Raw genomic sequence first — 15,074 nt, 5'->3', positions numbered from 1 at the left:
GAAATTTCCCCTACTGCTTGCCTCCGTTTCTAGGGAAAGTTCCTCAACTCCTTGCCCTCTGTGGGTAAAGGAATTTTCCCCTTTGTTTGTCCCCTGTTGCTAGAGAAATTTCACCACTGCTTGACCCCTGTTGCTAGGGAAATGTCTTCCACTGCTTTCTCCCATTGCTAGGGAAATTTCCCCCACTCATTGCCACCTGTTGCTCAAGACATTTTTTCCACTGCTTGCTCCTAGTTGCTAGCGACACATCCCCCACTCCTTGCTCCCCTGTGTCTATGGAAATTTCCCCACTTCTTGTTTCCGCTTGCTAGTGAAATTTTCCAATGCTTGCCCATTATTGCTAGGGAAATCTCTTTTTTGTTTCCATTTCTAGTGAAATTTTCCCAACTTGCCCCCTGTTGCTATGGAAATTTCACCACTGCTTAACCCCTGTTGATAGGAAAATTTCCCACTGCTTGCCCCCTGTTGTAAGACAAATTTCGCCACTGCTTGCCACCGTTGCTAGATAAATTTTCTTCATTCCTTGCTTATGCATTGCTAGGGACATTTCCACTGCTAGCCCCCCCCTGTTGCTAGAGAAATTTCCCCACTGCTTGCCCCCCCTTCCTATGGAAATTTCACCACTGCTTATCCGCCCGTTGCTAGGGAAATTTCCCACTCCTTTTCCCCCATTGTTAGGGAAAATTTTCCCAATGCTTGCACCAAGTTGCTAGGGAAATTTCACCACTGCTTGCCCCCTGTTGCTTGTAAAATTTCTTCCACTTCTTGCACCCCCCCTTTTTTAGGTACATTTTCCCCACTCCTTGCTCGACGTTGCTACGGAAATTTACATCACTGCTTGCCCCTGTTGCTAGGGAAATGTCCCCACTGCTTGCTCCCCGTTGCTAGAGACATTTTCTTCACTCCTTGCTCCACGTTGCCAGGGACATTGCCCCCACTTCTTGCCCCTGTTGCTAGGGAAATTTCCCCTACTGCTTGCCCCCGTTCCTATGGAAATTTCCCTTACTCCTTGCCCCTTGTGGCTATCGAAATTTCCCCTTTGCTTACCCCCCGTTGCTAGGGAAATTTTCCCACTTCTTGCTCCTCGTTGCTAGGGAAATTTCCCCCACTGTTTGCTCCCCATTGCTAAAAAATTTCAAACACTGGTTGCCCCTTATTGCTAGGGAAATTTACCCTACTTTTTGGCCACTTTTGCTAGAGAAATTTCACCACTGCTTAACCCCTGTTGCTAAGGAAAATTTCCTCACTGCCTGCCCCCGTTGCTAGGGAAATTTTCGCCATTGCTTGCCCCACGTTGTTAGGGAAACTTCCCCCACTGCTTGCCCCGTTGTTAGGGAATTTCCTCACTTCTTGCTCCCTATAGCTAGGGAAATTTCCCCACTGCTTCCCCCCCCCCCCGTTCCTAGGGAAATTTTCCCCACTTCTTTCTGTTTCTAGGGAAATTTCGTCAATGCTTGCCCCCCATTCCTATGGAAATTTCACCACTGCTTACCCACATGTTGCTAGGGAAACTTTCCCCACCACTTGCTCCCCGTTGCTAGTGAAATTTCCCCAATGCTTGCACCACGTTGCTAGGGAAATTTCACCACTGCTTGCCCCCTGTTGCTTGTGAAATTTCTTCCACTTCTTACCCCCCGTTTTTGGGTACATTTTCCTCACTCCTTGCTTCGCGTTGCTAGGGATATTTACATCACTGCTTGCCCCCGTTGCTAGAGACATTTTCTCCACTCCTTGTTTTATGTTGCTTAGGGGACATTTCACCCACTGTTTGCCCCCTGTTGCAAGGGAAATTTCCTTACTGTTGCCACCCATTGCTGGGGAAATTCTCCACTGCTTGCTCCTGTTGCTAGAGAAATTTCACCACTGCTTACCCCTGTTGGTAGGAAATTTCCCCTCTTCTGTCCCCTGTTTCTAGGGAAATTTCCCACTTATTGCCCCTGTTGCCAGCGAAATTTTCCCCACTGCTTGCCCCCTGTTGCTAGAGAAATTTCACCATTGCTTACCCCACCGTTGCTGTGAAAACTTTTCCCACTGCTTACCATCCGTTGCTAGGGAAATTTCCCCACTGCTTGCCATTCTGTTGCTAGGAACTTTCCCCACTGCTTTCCCTCCGTTGCTGGAAATTTCCCCACTGCTTTTCCCCATTGCTAAGGAAATTTTCCCTGTTACTTGGGAAATTTTCCCCACTGCTTGCCCCAGTTGCTAGGTAAAATACGCTTTCTTGTTGCCCCATTTTGCTAGGGAAATTTCCCCAATGCTTGCCCCTCTGTTGCTGGGGAAATCCCTCCACTTCTTGTCTCTTTCTCACTGAAATTTTCCCACACTGACACCCTTTTTTGCAAGGGAAATTCCCCACTGCTTGCCCCTGTTGCTTGTGTAATTTCTTCCACTTCTTTGCCCCTGTTTTAGGTACATTTTTCTTACTCCTTGTTCATGTTGTTTGGGAAATTTACATCACTGCTTGCTCCCCTGTTGCAAGACAAATTTCGCCACTGCTTGCCACCGTTGCTAGATAAATTTTCTTCACTCCTTGCTATGCATTGCTAGGGACATTTCCCCCACTGCTAGCCCCCCTTTGCTAAAGAAATTTCCCCTACTGCTTGCCTCCGTTGCTAGGGAAATGTCTTCCACTGCTTTCTCTCATTGCTAGGGAAATTTCCCCCACTCATTGCCACCTGTTGCTCAAGAAATTTTTTCCACTGCTTGCTCCTAGTTGCTAGCGACACATCCCCCACTCCTTGCTCCCTGTTGCTATGGAAATTTCCCCCACTTCTTGTTTCCGTTGCTTGTGAAATTTTTCCAATGCTTGCCCATTGTTGCTATGGAAATTTCACCACTGCTTAACCCCTGTTGCTGAGGAAAATTTCCCCACTGCCTGCCCACGTTGATAGGGAAATTTTCTCCATTGCTTGCCCCCATTGCTAAAGAAATTTTATCCACTGTTGCCCCTGTTGCTAGGGACATTTCCCCCATTGCTTGCCCCACGTTGGTAGGGAAATTTCCCCCACTGCTTGCCCCACGTTGTTAGGGAAACTCCCCCCACTGCTTGCCCCTGTTGTTAGGAAATTTCCACTCCTTTTCCCCATTGTTAGGGAAATTTTACCAATGCTTGCGCCACGTTGCTAGGGAATTTCACCACTGCTTGCCCCCTGTTGCAAGACAAATTTCGCCACTGCTTGCCACCGTTGCTAGATAAACTTTCTTCATTCCTTGCTATGCATTGCTAGGGACATTTCCCCCACTGCTAGCCCCCTCGTTGCTAGAGAAATTTCCCCTACTGCTTGCCTCCGTTTCTAGGAAAATTTCCTCAACTCCTTGCCCCCTGTGGCTAGCGAAATTTTCCCCTTTGTTAGTCCCCTGTTGCTAGAGAAATTTCACCACTGCTTGCCACCTGTTGCTAGGGAAATTTCACCCACTGCTAGCCCGCCGTTGCTAGAGAAATTTTCCCACTGCTGGCCCCCCGTTGCTAGGGACATTTCCCCAACTCCTTTCTCCCCGTTGCTAGGGAAATTTTTCCGACTGTTTGCCCCCACTTTGTTAAGGAAATTTCCCCCACTGCTTTCCCCCCATTGCTAGGGAATTTTCTTCCACTGCTTGCCATAGTTGCTAGGAAAATTTCACCCACTGCTTGCCCCCGTTGCTAGGGTAATTTCCCCCACTGTTTGCCCCCGTTTCTAGGGAAATTTCCATTACTCCTTGCCCCCTGTGGCTAGCGAAATTTCCCCTACTGCTTGCCCCCTGGTGCTAGAGAAATTTCCCCACTGCTTGCCATTCCTTTGCTAGGGAAATTTCCCCACTGCTTGCCCATTGTTGCTAGGGAAATTTCCTCCACTTCTTTTTTTCCGTTGCAAGTGAAATTTCCCAATGCTTGCTCCCCCTGTTGCTATGGAAATCTCCTCCACTTCTTGTTTCCTGTTTCTAGTGATATTTTCCCAATGCTTGTACCCCGTTGCTAGGGAAATTTCACCACTGCTTTCCCCCTGTTGCTTGTAAAATGTCTTCCACTTTTTGCACCCCCTTTTTTAGGTACATTTTCCACTCCTTGCTCGATGTTGCTACGGAAATTTATATCACTGCTTGCCCCTGTTGCTAGGGAAATGTCCCCACTGCTTGATCCCCGTTGCTAGAGACATTTTCCTCACTCCTTGCTCCACGCTGCCAGGGGACATTGCCCCCACTTTTTGCCCCTGTTGCTAGGGAAATTTCCCCACTGCTTGCCCTTGTTCCTAGGGAAATTTCCCTTACTCCTTGCCCCTTGTGGCTAGCGAAATTTCCCCTTTGCTTACCCCCCGTTGCTAGGGAAATTTTCCCACTTCTTGCTCCTCGTTGCTAGGGAAATCTCCCCCACTGTTTGCTCCCCATTGCTAAAAAATTTCAAACACTGGTTGCCCCTTATTGCTAGGGAAATTTACCCTACTTTTTGGCCACTTTTGCTAGAGAAATTTCACCACTGCTTAACCCCTGTTGCTAAGGAAAATTTCCTCACTGCCTGCCCCCGTTGCTGGGGAAATTTTCTCCATTGCTTGCCCCACGTTGTTAGGGAAATTCCCCCACTGCTTGCCCCGTTGTTAGGGAAATTTCCTCACTGCTTGCCCCTATAGCTAGGGAAATTTCACCACTGCTTGCCCCCTGTTGCTTGTGAAATTTCTTCCACTTGTTACCCCCCGTTTTTGGGTACATTTTCCTCACTCCTTGCTTCGCGTTGCTAGGAATATTTATATCACTGCTTGCCCCCGTTGCTAGAGACATTTTCTCTACTCCTTGCTTTGCGTTGCTAGGGACATTTCACCCACTTTTTGCCCCTCGTTGCAAGGGAAATTTCCCTTACTGTTGCCATCCATTGCTGGGGAAATTTCTCCACTGCTTGCTCCTGTTGCTAGAGAAATTTCACCACTGCTTACCCCCCGTTGGTAGGGAAACTTTCCCCACTGCTTAACCCCACGTTGCTAGGGAAATTTCCCCCTCTTCTTGCCCCCGTTTCTAGGGAAATTTCCCCTACTTATTGCCCCCTGTTGCCAGTGAAATTTTCCCCACTGCTTGCCCCCTGTTGCTAGAGAAATTTCACCACTGCTTACCCCACCGTTGCTGTGGAAACTTTTCCCACTGCTTACCATCCGTTGCTAGGGAAATTTCCCCACCACTTGCTCCCCGTTGCTTGTGAAATTTCCCCAATGCTTGCACCACGTTGCTAGGGAAATTTCACCACTGCTTTCCCCATTGCTAAGGAAATTTTCCCTGTTACTAGGGAAATTTTCCCCACTGCTTGCCCCAGTTGCTAGGGAAATTTTCCCCACTTCTTTCTGTTGCTAGAGAAAGTTCCCCAATGCTTGCCCCCCATTCCTATGGAAATTTCACCACTGCTTACCCACCTGTTGCTAGGGAAACTTTCCCCACCACTTGCTCCCCGTTGCTAGGGAAATTTCCTCACTGCTTGCCCCTATAGCTAGGGAAATTTCCCCACTGCTTCCCCCGTTGCTAGGGAAATTTTCCCCACTTCTTTCTGTTGCTAGGGAAATTTCCCCAATGCTTGCCCCCCATTCCTATGGAAATTTCACCACTGCTTACCCACCTGTTGCTAGGGAAACTTTCCCCACCACTTGCTCCCCGTTGCTAGTGAAATTTCCCCAATGCTTGCACCACGTTGCTAGGGAAATTTCAACACTGCTTGCCCCCTGTTGCTTGTGAAATTTCTTCCACTTCTTACCCCCCGTTTTTGGGTACATTTTCCTCACTCCTTGCTTCGCGTTGCTAGGGATATTTACATCACTGCTTGCCCCCGTTGCTAGAGACATTTTCTCCACTCCTTGCTTTGCGTTGCTAGGGACATTTCACCCACTGTTTGCCCCCCGTTGCAAGGGAAATATCCCCTACTGTTGCCACCCATTGCTTGAGAAATTTCACCACTGCTTACCCCTCGTTGGTAGGGAAACTTTCCCCACTGTTTAACCCCACGTTGCTAGGGAAATTTCCCCCTCTTCTTGCCCCCGTTTCTAGGGAAATTTCCCCTACTTATTGCCCCCTGTTGCTAGAGAAATTTCACCAATGCTTACCCCACCGTTGCTGTGGAAACTTTTTCCACTGCTTACCATCCGTTGCTAGGGAAATTTCCCCACTGCTTGCCATTCCGTTGCTAGGGAACTTTCCCCCACTGCTTTCCTCCGTTGCTAGGGAAATTTCCCCACTGCTTTTCCCCATTGCTAAGGAAATTTTCCCTGTTGCTAGGGAAATTTTCCCTACTGCTTGCCCCAGTTGCTAGGTAAAATACGCTTTCTTCTTGCCCCTTGTTGCTAGGGAAATTTCCCCAATGCTTGCCTCCCTGTTGCTGGGGAAATCCCCTCCACTTCTTGTTTCTGTATCTACTGAAATTTTCCCCACTGCATACCCTTTTTTGCAAGGGAAATTTCCCCACTGCTTGCCCTCTGTTGCTTGTGTAATTTCTTCCACTTCTTGCCCCCGGTTTTTAGGTACATTTTTCTTACTCCTTTCTCCGCGTTGTTTGGGAAATTTACATCAGTGCTTGCTCCCGTTGCAAATCAAATTTCGCCACTGCTTGCCACCGTGGCTAGATAAATTTTCTTCACTCCTTGCTATGCATTGCTAGGGACATTTCCCCCACTGCTAGCCCCCCGTTGCTAGAGAAATTTCTCCTACTGCTTGCCTCCGTTTCTAGGAAAATTTCCTCAACTCCTTGCCCCCTGTGGCTAGCGAAATTTTCCCCTTTGTTTGTCCCCTGTTGCTAGAGAAATTTCACCACTGCTTGACCCCTGTTGCTAGGGAAATTTCACCCACTGCTTGCCCCCGTTGCAAGGGAAATGTCTTCCACTGCTTTCTCCCATTGCTAGGGAAATTTCCCCCACTCATTGCCACCTGTTGCTCAAGACATTTTTTCCACTGCTTGCTCCTAGTTGCTAGCGACACATCCCCCACTCCTTGCTCCCTGTTGCTATGGAAATTTCCCCCACTTCTTGTTTCCGTTGCTAGTGAAATTTTTCCAATGCTTGCCCATTGTTGCTAGGGAAATCTCCTCTTTTTGTTTCCATTTCTAGTGAAATTTTTCCAATGCTTGCCCCCCGTTGCTATGGAAATTTCACCATTGCTTGCCCCCTGTTGCTTGTGAAATTTCTTCCATTTCTTGCCCCTCGTTTTTAGGTACATTTTCCCATTCTTTGCTATGCGTTGCTAGGGAAATTTCACCCTTGCTTGTCACCTGTTGCTAGAGAAATTTTACAACTGCTTACGCCACCATTGCTAAAGAAACTTTCCCTTACTTTTTGCTCCCCGTTGCTAGAGAAATTACACCACTGCTTACCCCTTTGCTAGGGGTAACATTCCCTACTGCTTGCCCTTTCGTTCCTAGGGAAATTTCCTCACTGCTTGCCACTCCGTTGAAAGGGAAATTTTTCCAATGTTTGCTTCCGTTGCTAGGGAAACATTTTCCACTGTTTGCCACCGTTGCAAGGGAAAATTCTTTCACTGCTTCTCCCCATTTCTAGGGAAATTTCCCACCTGCTTGCCATTCCGTTGCTAGGTAAATTTTTCCCCACTGCTTTTTCCTGTTGCTAGGGAAATTTCCTCACTGCTTGCCATTCCATTGCTAGGGAAATTTCCCCACTGTTTTTCCCCATTTATTGGGAAATTTTCTTCACTGCTTTATCCGTTGGTAGGGAAATTTTTCCCACTTCTTGTACCCGTTGCTAGGGAAATTCCCCCACTGCTTGCCCCAGTTGCTCGGGAAATTTCCCCAATTTTTTCCGTTGCTAGTAAAATTTCCCCAATGCTAGCCCTCCTGTTGCTAGGGAAATCTCCTCCACTTCGTGTTTCCGTTTCTACTGAAATTTTCCCCACTGCATGCCCCCCTTTGCTCGGGAAATTTCACTACTGCTTGCACCCTGTTGCTTGTGAAATTTCCCCCACTTCTTGTTTCCGTTGGTAGTAAAATTTCCCCAATGCTTGCCTTCCCATTGCTAGGGAAATCTCCTTTTTGTTTTCATTTCTAGGGAAATTTTTCCAATGCTTGCCCCCTGTTGCTAGGGAAATTTCACTACTGCTTGCCCCTGTTGCTTGTGAAATTAATTCCACTTCTTTCCCCCTGTTTTTAGGTACATTTTCCCCACTCTTTGCTATGCATTGCTATTGTAATTTACATCACTGCTTGCCCCGTTTCTAAGGAAATTTCCTTACTGCTTGCCCCCGTTGCTAGAGACATTTTCTTCACTCCTTGCTCCGCGTTGCTAGGGACATTTCCCCCACTGCTTGCCACTGTTTCTAGGGACATTTCCCCTACTTTTTGTCCCTTGTGGCTAGGGAAATTTCCCCCTTGCTTGTCCCCTGTTGTTAGAGAAATTTTACCACTGCTTACCCCACCGTTGCTAAAGAAACTCTCCCCATTGCTTACCCCCCGTTGCTAGGGAAACATTCCCCACTGCTTACCCTTCCTTTGCTAGGGATATTTCCTCACTGCTTGCCACTCCGTTGAAAGGGAAATTTTCCAATGTTTGCTTCCGTTGCTAGGGAAATTTCACCACTGCTTAACCTACCTTTGCTAGGGAAATTTCACCCCTGCTTACCCCACCATTGTTAAATAAATTTCCCCCACTGCTTGCCCCCTGTTGCTAGAAAAATTTCACCACTGCTTATTCCACCGTTGCTAGGGAAACTTTTCCCACTGCTTTCTCTCCGTTGCTAGGGAACCTTTCCACACTGTTTGCCCCCCTTTGCAGGGAAATATTTTCCACTGCTTGTCCCCCGTTGATAGGGAAATTTCCCCACTGTTTGCCATTCCGTTGCTAGGGAAATTTTCCCCACTGCTTAACCCGTTGCTGGAGAAATTTTCCTCACTGCTTGCCCCATGTTTCTAGAGATATTTCCCCCACTCCTTGCTTCCATTGCTAATGAAATTTCCCCAATGCTTGCCCCATTGCTAGGGAAATTTCACCACTGCTTACGCCCCGTTTTTAGATAAATTTCACCACTGCTTAAATCTCATTGCTAAGTAAATTTCCGCCACTGCTTGACCTCGTAGCTAGGGAAATTTTCCCACTGCTTGCCCCCCATTACTAGGGACATTTACTTCACTCTTTGCTCCCCGTTGCTAGGGAAATTTTTACCACTTCTTGTCCCCATTGCGAGAGGAATTCCCACACTGATTGCCCCAATTGCTAGGGAAATTTCCACACTGCTTGCCCTCCCCCGTTGCTAGGAAAATCTCCTCCACTTCGTGTTTCCGTTTCTACTGAAATCTTCCCCACTGCATGCTCTCCTTTGCTAGGCAAATTTCATTACTGCTTGCCCCATGTTGCTAGTGAAATTTCACCACTGCTTATGCCCCGTTGCTAGGGAAACTTTCAATACTGCTTAACCCCACTTTGCTAGGGAAATTTTCCCACTGCTGGCCCCCCCGTAGCTAGGGATATTTCCCCAACAGCTTTCTCCCCGTTGCAAGGGAAATTTTTCCGAATTTTTGCCCACCTTTGTTAGGGAAATTTCCCCCACTGCTTTCTCCCCGTTGCTAGGGTAATTTCCTTCAATGCTTGACACAGTTACTAAGGACATTTCATCCCACTGTTTGCCCCCGTTGCTAGGGATATTTCTACACTGCATGCCGCTTGTTGCTAGAGAAATTTCACCACTGCTTACCCCCCGTTGCTATGGGAAATTTCCCCATTGCTTATCCCCCTGTTGCTAGAGAAATTTCCCTCACTGCTTGCCCCCGTTTCTAGGAAAATTTACCCTACTTCTTGCCCCTGTTGCTAGCGAAATTTCCCCCATTGCTTGCCCCCTGTTGCTAGAGAAATTTCACCTGTGCTTACCCCACCGTTGCTAGGGAAACTTTTCCCACTGTTTGCTAACGTTGCAAGGGAAAATTCTTTCACTGCTTCTCCCCCATTTCTAGGAAAATTTTCCCATTGCTTGCCATTCCGTTGCTAAAGAAATTTTCCCCACTTTTGGTTTTTGTTGCGAGTAAAATTTGCCAAAGGCTTGCCCCCATGTTGCTAGGGAAATCTCCTCCACTTCTTGTTTCCTTTCTACTGATATTTTCCCCACTGCATGGGAAATTTCACTACTGCTTGCCCGCTGTTGCTTGTGAAATTTCTACCACTTCTTGACCCCCGTTTTTAAGTAAATTTTCCCCACTGCTTGCCCCTTTGCTAGGGAAATTTTTCCCACTTCTTTTACCCGTTGCTAGGGAAATTCCCCCACTGCTTGCCCCGTTGTTAAAAAAATTTCCCCCACTTTTTGTTTCCGTTGATAGTAAAAATTTCCCCAATGCTTGCCCCCTTTTGCTAGGGAAATCTCCTCCACTTCTTGTTTCCGTTTCTACTGAAATTTTCCTTACTGCTTGCCCCCTGTTGCTAATGAAATTTCACCACTGCTTACCCCACCGTTGCTAGGATACTTTTCCCATTGGTGTCCCCCCGTTGTTAGGGAACCTTTCCACACTGTTTGCCCCTCGTTTCTGGGAAATTTTTTCCACTGCTTTTCCCCATTGCTAGGGAATTTTCCCCACTGCTTTTCCACGTTGCTAGGGAAATTTTCCCTACTGTTTGCCCCGTTGGTAGGGAAATTTTTACCACTTCTTGCTCCCATTGCTAGGAAAATTCCCCCACTGCTTTCCCCCATTGCTAGGGAAATTTCCACACTGCTTGCCCCCCGTTGCTAGGGAAATTTCGTCCACTTCTTACCCCCCGTTTTTAGGTACATTTTCCCCACTCGTTGCTTTGCGTTACTATTGAAATTTACATCACTGCTTGCTTCCGTTGCTAGGGAAATTTCCCCACTGTTTGCCCCCCGTTGGTAGAGACATTTTCTTCACTCCTCGCTCCGCATCGCTAGGGAAACTTTCCTACTGCTTAACCCCCTGTTGTTAAGGAAATTTCCCACACTGCTTGCCCCCATTTATAGGGAAATTTATCGTACTCCTTGCCCCCTGTTGCTAGCGAAATTTCCACCACTGCTTGCCCCTGTTGCTAGAGAAATTTCACCACTGCTTACCTCACCGTTGCTAGGGAAACTTTTCCCACTGCTTACCCCTTGTTACTAGGGAAACTTTCCACACTGTTTGCTTCCCGTTGCTAGGGAAAATTCTTTCACTGCTTCCCCCCTTTGGTAGGGAAATTTCCCCACTGCTTGCCATTCCGTTGCTAGGGAAATTTCCCCCACTGCTTTTCCCCATTGCTAGGGAATTTTCCCAAACTTTTTGCTACCGTTGCTAGGGAGATTCTCTCACTACTTGACCCGTTGCTAGGGAAATTTCCACACTGTTTGCCCCCCGTTGCTAGGGAAAATTTCCCCCACTTCTTGTTTTCGTTGCTAGTGAAATTTCCCCAATGCTTGCTTCCCCGTTGCTAGGGAAATCTCCTCCACTTCTTGTTTCCGTTTCTAGTGAAATTTTCCCATTGCTTTTTCCCGCTGTTCAGGAAATTTTCCCCACTGCGTTTTCCCATTGCTAGGGAAATTTTCCCTACTGCTTGCTTCCGCGTTGCTAAGGAAATTTCCTCTCTGCTTGCCGCTCCGTTGAAAGGGAAATTTTTTCCAATGTTTGCTTTCGTTGCTAGGGCAATTTCCACCACTTTTTGCCCCTCGTTGCTAGGGAAACTTTCCCCACTGCTTGCCATTGTTTCTAGGGAAATTTTTCACATTGTTTGCCCCCTTTGCTAAGGAAATTTCCCCACTGCTTTTCCCCCATTGCTAGGGAAATTTTCCCACTGCTTGCCATTCCGTTGCTAGGAAAATTTTCCCACTGATTGCCCTCGCTGCTAGGGAAATTTCCCAACTGCCTGCCCCCGTTGCTAGGGAAATTCCCTCCATTGCTTGCCTCTGTTGATAGGGAAATTTCCCCACTGCTTTTTCCCGTTGCTAGGGAAATTTTCCCCACCGCTTTCTTCTTAGTTGCTAGGGAAATTTTCCCACTGCTTGCCCTCCGTTGCTAGTGTCATTTCTTTCACTCCTTGCTACCCATTGCTTGGGAAATTTCTTCCACTGCTTGCTTCTCGTTGCTAGAAAAATTTCCCCACTGCTTGCCCTGTTGTTGCTAGGTAAATTTCCCCACTGCTTGCCCTCCATTGCTAGGGAATTTTTTTCCATTTCTTGTTTCTGTTGCTAGTGAAATTTCCCCAATTCTTGCCCCCTTTTTTTTTGCTAACGAAATTTCCCCCTTTCTTGTCCCCTGTTGCTAGAAATATTTCACCACTGCATACCCCATCGTTGCTGGGGAAACTTTCCCCATTGCTTATCCCCTGTTGCAAGGGAAACTTTCAACACTGTTTGCCCCATTGCTAGGGATATTCCCCCACTCCTTGATCCTCGTTGCTAGGGAAATTTCCTTCACTGTTTGCTTCACATTGCTAAAACCTTTGACCCACTGCTTGCCCCTGTTGCTTTGGAAATTTACCCCACTTCTTGCTTCATTTCGCTGAGGAAATTTCGCCACTGCTTACACCCTATTGCTAGGGAAATTTTTTCCATTGCTTGCCCCATTACTAAGGAAATTTCCTCACTGCTTGCCCCATTGCTAAAGAAATTTCCTCCATTGCTTGCTCCCATTGCTAAATAAATTTTTTCCACTGCTTACCGCTCGTTGCTAGAGACATTTCCCCACTGCTTGCTATTCCGTTGCTAGGGAAATTTTCCCACTGATCTTTCCGGTTGCTAGGGAAATTTTTCCCACTGCTTTCTTCTTCGTTGCTAGGAAAATTATTCCATTGCTTACTCCTGTTTCTAGGGAAATTCCTTTATTGCTTGCCCGCATTGGTAGGAAAATTTAGCCACTGCTTAACTTTATACTAGGGAAATTTTCCCCACTGCTTGCCCCATGTTGCTGGAAAAAATTTTCCCACTGCATGCTTCTGTTGCTAGTGAAATTTCCCCAATGTTTGCCCCCATTGCTAGGGTAATTTCACCACTGCTTACCCCCTGTTACTATGGAAATTTACTACTTCTTAACTCTCATTCCTAAGTAAATTTCCCCAACTGCTTGATTCCGTTGATAGGGAAATTTCTTCCACTGCTTGCCCCCATTGCTAAGAAAATTTCTTCCACTGCTTGCCCCTAGTTGCTAGAGACAAATCCCCCACTGCTTGCTCCCCATTGCTAGTGAAATTTCCACCACTGTTTGGCCCCCGTTGTTAAAAACTTTCACTCACTGCATGCTTCTTGTTGCTAGGGAAATTTACCCTACTCCTTCCTCCTGTTGCAAGGTAAATTCCCCCACTTCTTGCCTCCTTTTGCTTGAGAAAATTTACCACTGTTTACTCCCTGTTGGTAGGGAAACATTCCCCACTGCTTGCCCCTGTTGCTAGGGAAATTTGTTCCACTGCTTGCCCCCATTGCTAAGGAAATTTCTCTACTGCTTGCCGCCCGGTTGCTTGGGAAATATTTTCCACTGCTTGCTTCTCGTTGCGAGGTTAATTTCCCCACTGCTTGCCCACTTGTTGTTAGGGAAATTTCCCTCACTGTTTGCCCCCTTTGCTAGGGTAATTTTGCCACTGCTTAACCCCAGTTACCATGGAACTTTCCTCACTGCTTGACCCCATTGTGAGGGAATGTTCCTCCATTGCTTGCCCCCTTCGTAAAGAATTTTTTTCCACTGCTTGCCGCTTGTTGTTAGAGACATTTCCCCCACTACTTGAGCCCGTTGCTAGGGAAATTTCCTTCACTGCTTCCCTCATTGCTAGGGCAATTTCCCCACTGCTTGCCCAATTGCTAAAGAAATTTCCCCACTGCTTTCCCTTATTGCTAGGGAAACTTTCCCCAATGCTTGCCCCCGTTGCTAAGAAAATTTCTTCCACTGCTTGCTCCCCGTTGCTTGTGAAATTTCTTCCACTTCTTGCCCCTCGTTTTCAGGTACATTTTCCTCACTCCTTGCTCTGCATTGCTAGGGAAATTTACATCACTGCTTGCCCCCATTTCTAGGGAAATTTCCCCACTGCTTTCCCCCATTGCTAGAGACATTTTCTTTACTCCTTGCTCCGTGTTGCTAGGCACATTTCTCTCACTGCTTACTCCCCGTTGCTAGGGAAACTTCCCCACTGCTTGACCCTGTTGCTAGGGAAATTTGTTCCACTGCTTGCCCCCATTGCTAAGGAAATTTCTCTACTGCTTGCCGCCCGGTTGCTTGGGAAATATTTTCCACTGCTTGCTTCTCGTTGCGAGGGAAATTTCCCCACTGCTTACCCACTTGTTGCTAGGGAAATTTCCCTCACTGTTTGCCCCCTTTGCTAGGGTAATTTCGCCACTGCGTAACCCCAGTTACCAGGGAACTTTCCTCACTGCTTGCTCCCATTGCGAGGGAATGTTCCTCCATTGCTTGCCTTCCTTAAAGAATTTTTTCCACTGCTTGCCGCTTGTTGTTAGAGACATTTCCCCCACTACTTGACCCCGTTGCTAGGGAAATTTTCTTCACTGCTTCCCTCATTGCTAGGGAAATTTCCGCACTGCTTGCCCCATTGCTAGGGAAATTTCCCCACTTCTTTCCCTTATTGCTAAGGAAATTTTCCCCACTTCTAGCCCCGTTGCTAGGGAAACTTTCCCACTGCTTGCCCCTGTTGCTAGGGAAATTTTTCCCACTGCTTTCCTCCCGTGGCTAGAGACATTTTCTTCACTCCTTGCTCCGTGTTGCTAGGCGCATTTCCCTCACTGCTTGCCCCAGTTGCTAGGGAAATTTTCCCTACTGCTTGCCCCTGTTGCTAGGGAAATTTTTCCCACTCTTTGCTCCTTTACAAGGGAAATTTCCCCACTGCTTTCCCCCTTTGCTATGGAAATTTCCCCAATGCTTGGCCCCGTTGCTAGGGAAATTTCTTTCACTGCTTGCTCCCCGTTGATTGTGAAATTTCTTCCACTGCTTACCCCTTATTGCTGGGGAAACTTTTCTTACTGCTTAACCTTTTGTTGCTAGGGAAATTTCCCTCAGTGCTTGACCCCATTTCTAGGGAAATTTCCCCTACTCCTTGCCTCCTTGTGCTAGCCAAATTTCCCCCACTGCTTGCCCCCCTTTTCTAGGAACATTTCCCTCACTTCTTGTTCCATGTTGCTAAGGAAATTTTACCCAATACTTTCCCCATGTTGCTTGGAAAATT

This window comes from Tachypleus tridentatus, chromosome 12 (genome assembly GCF_004210375.1).
Source record: "Tachypleus tridentatus isolate NWPU-2018 chromosome 12, ASM421037v1, whole genome shotgun sequence".
Taxonomy (NCBI): Eukaryota; Metazoa; Arthropoda; class Merostomata; order Xiphosura; family Limulidae; genus Tachypleus; species Tachypleus tridentatus.
Note: the sequence above shows the minus strand (reverse complement) of the source record.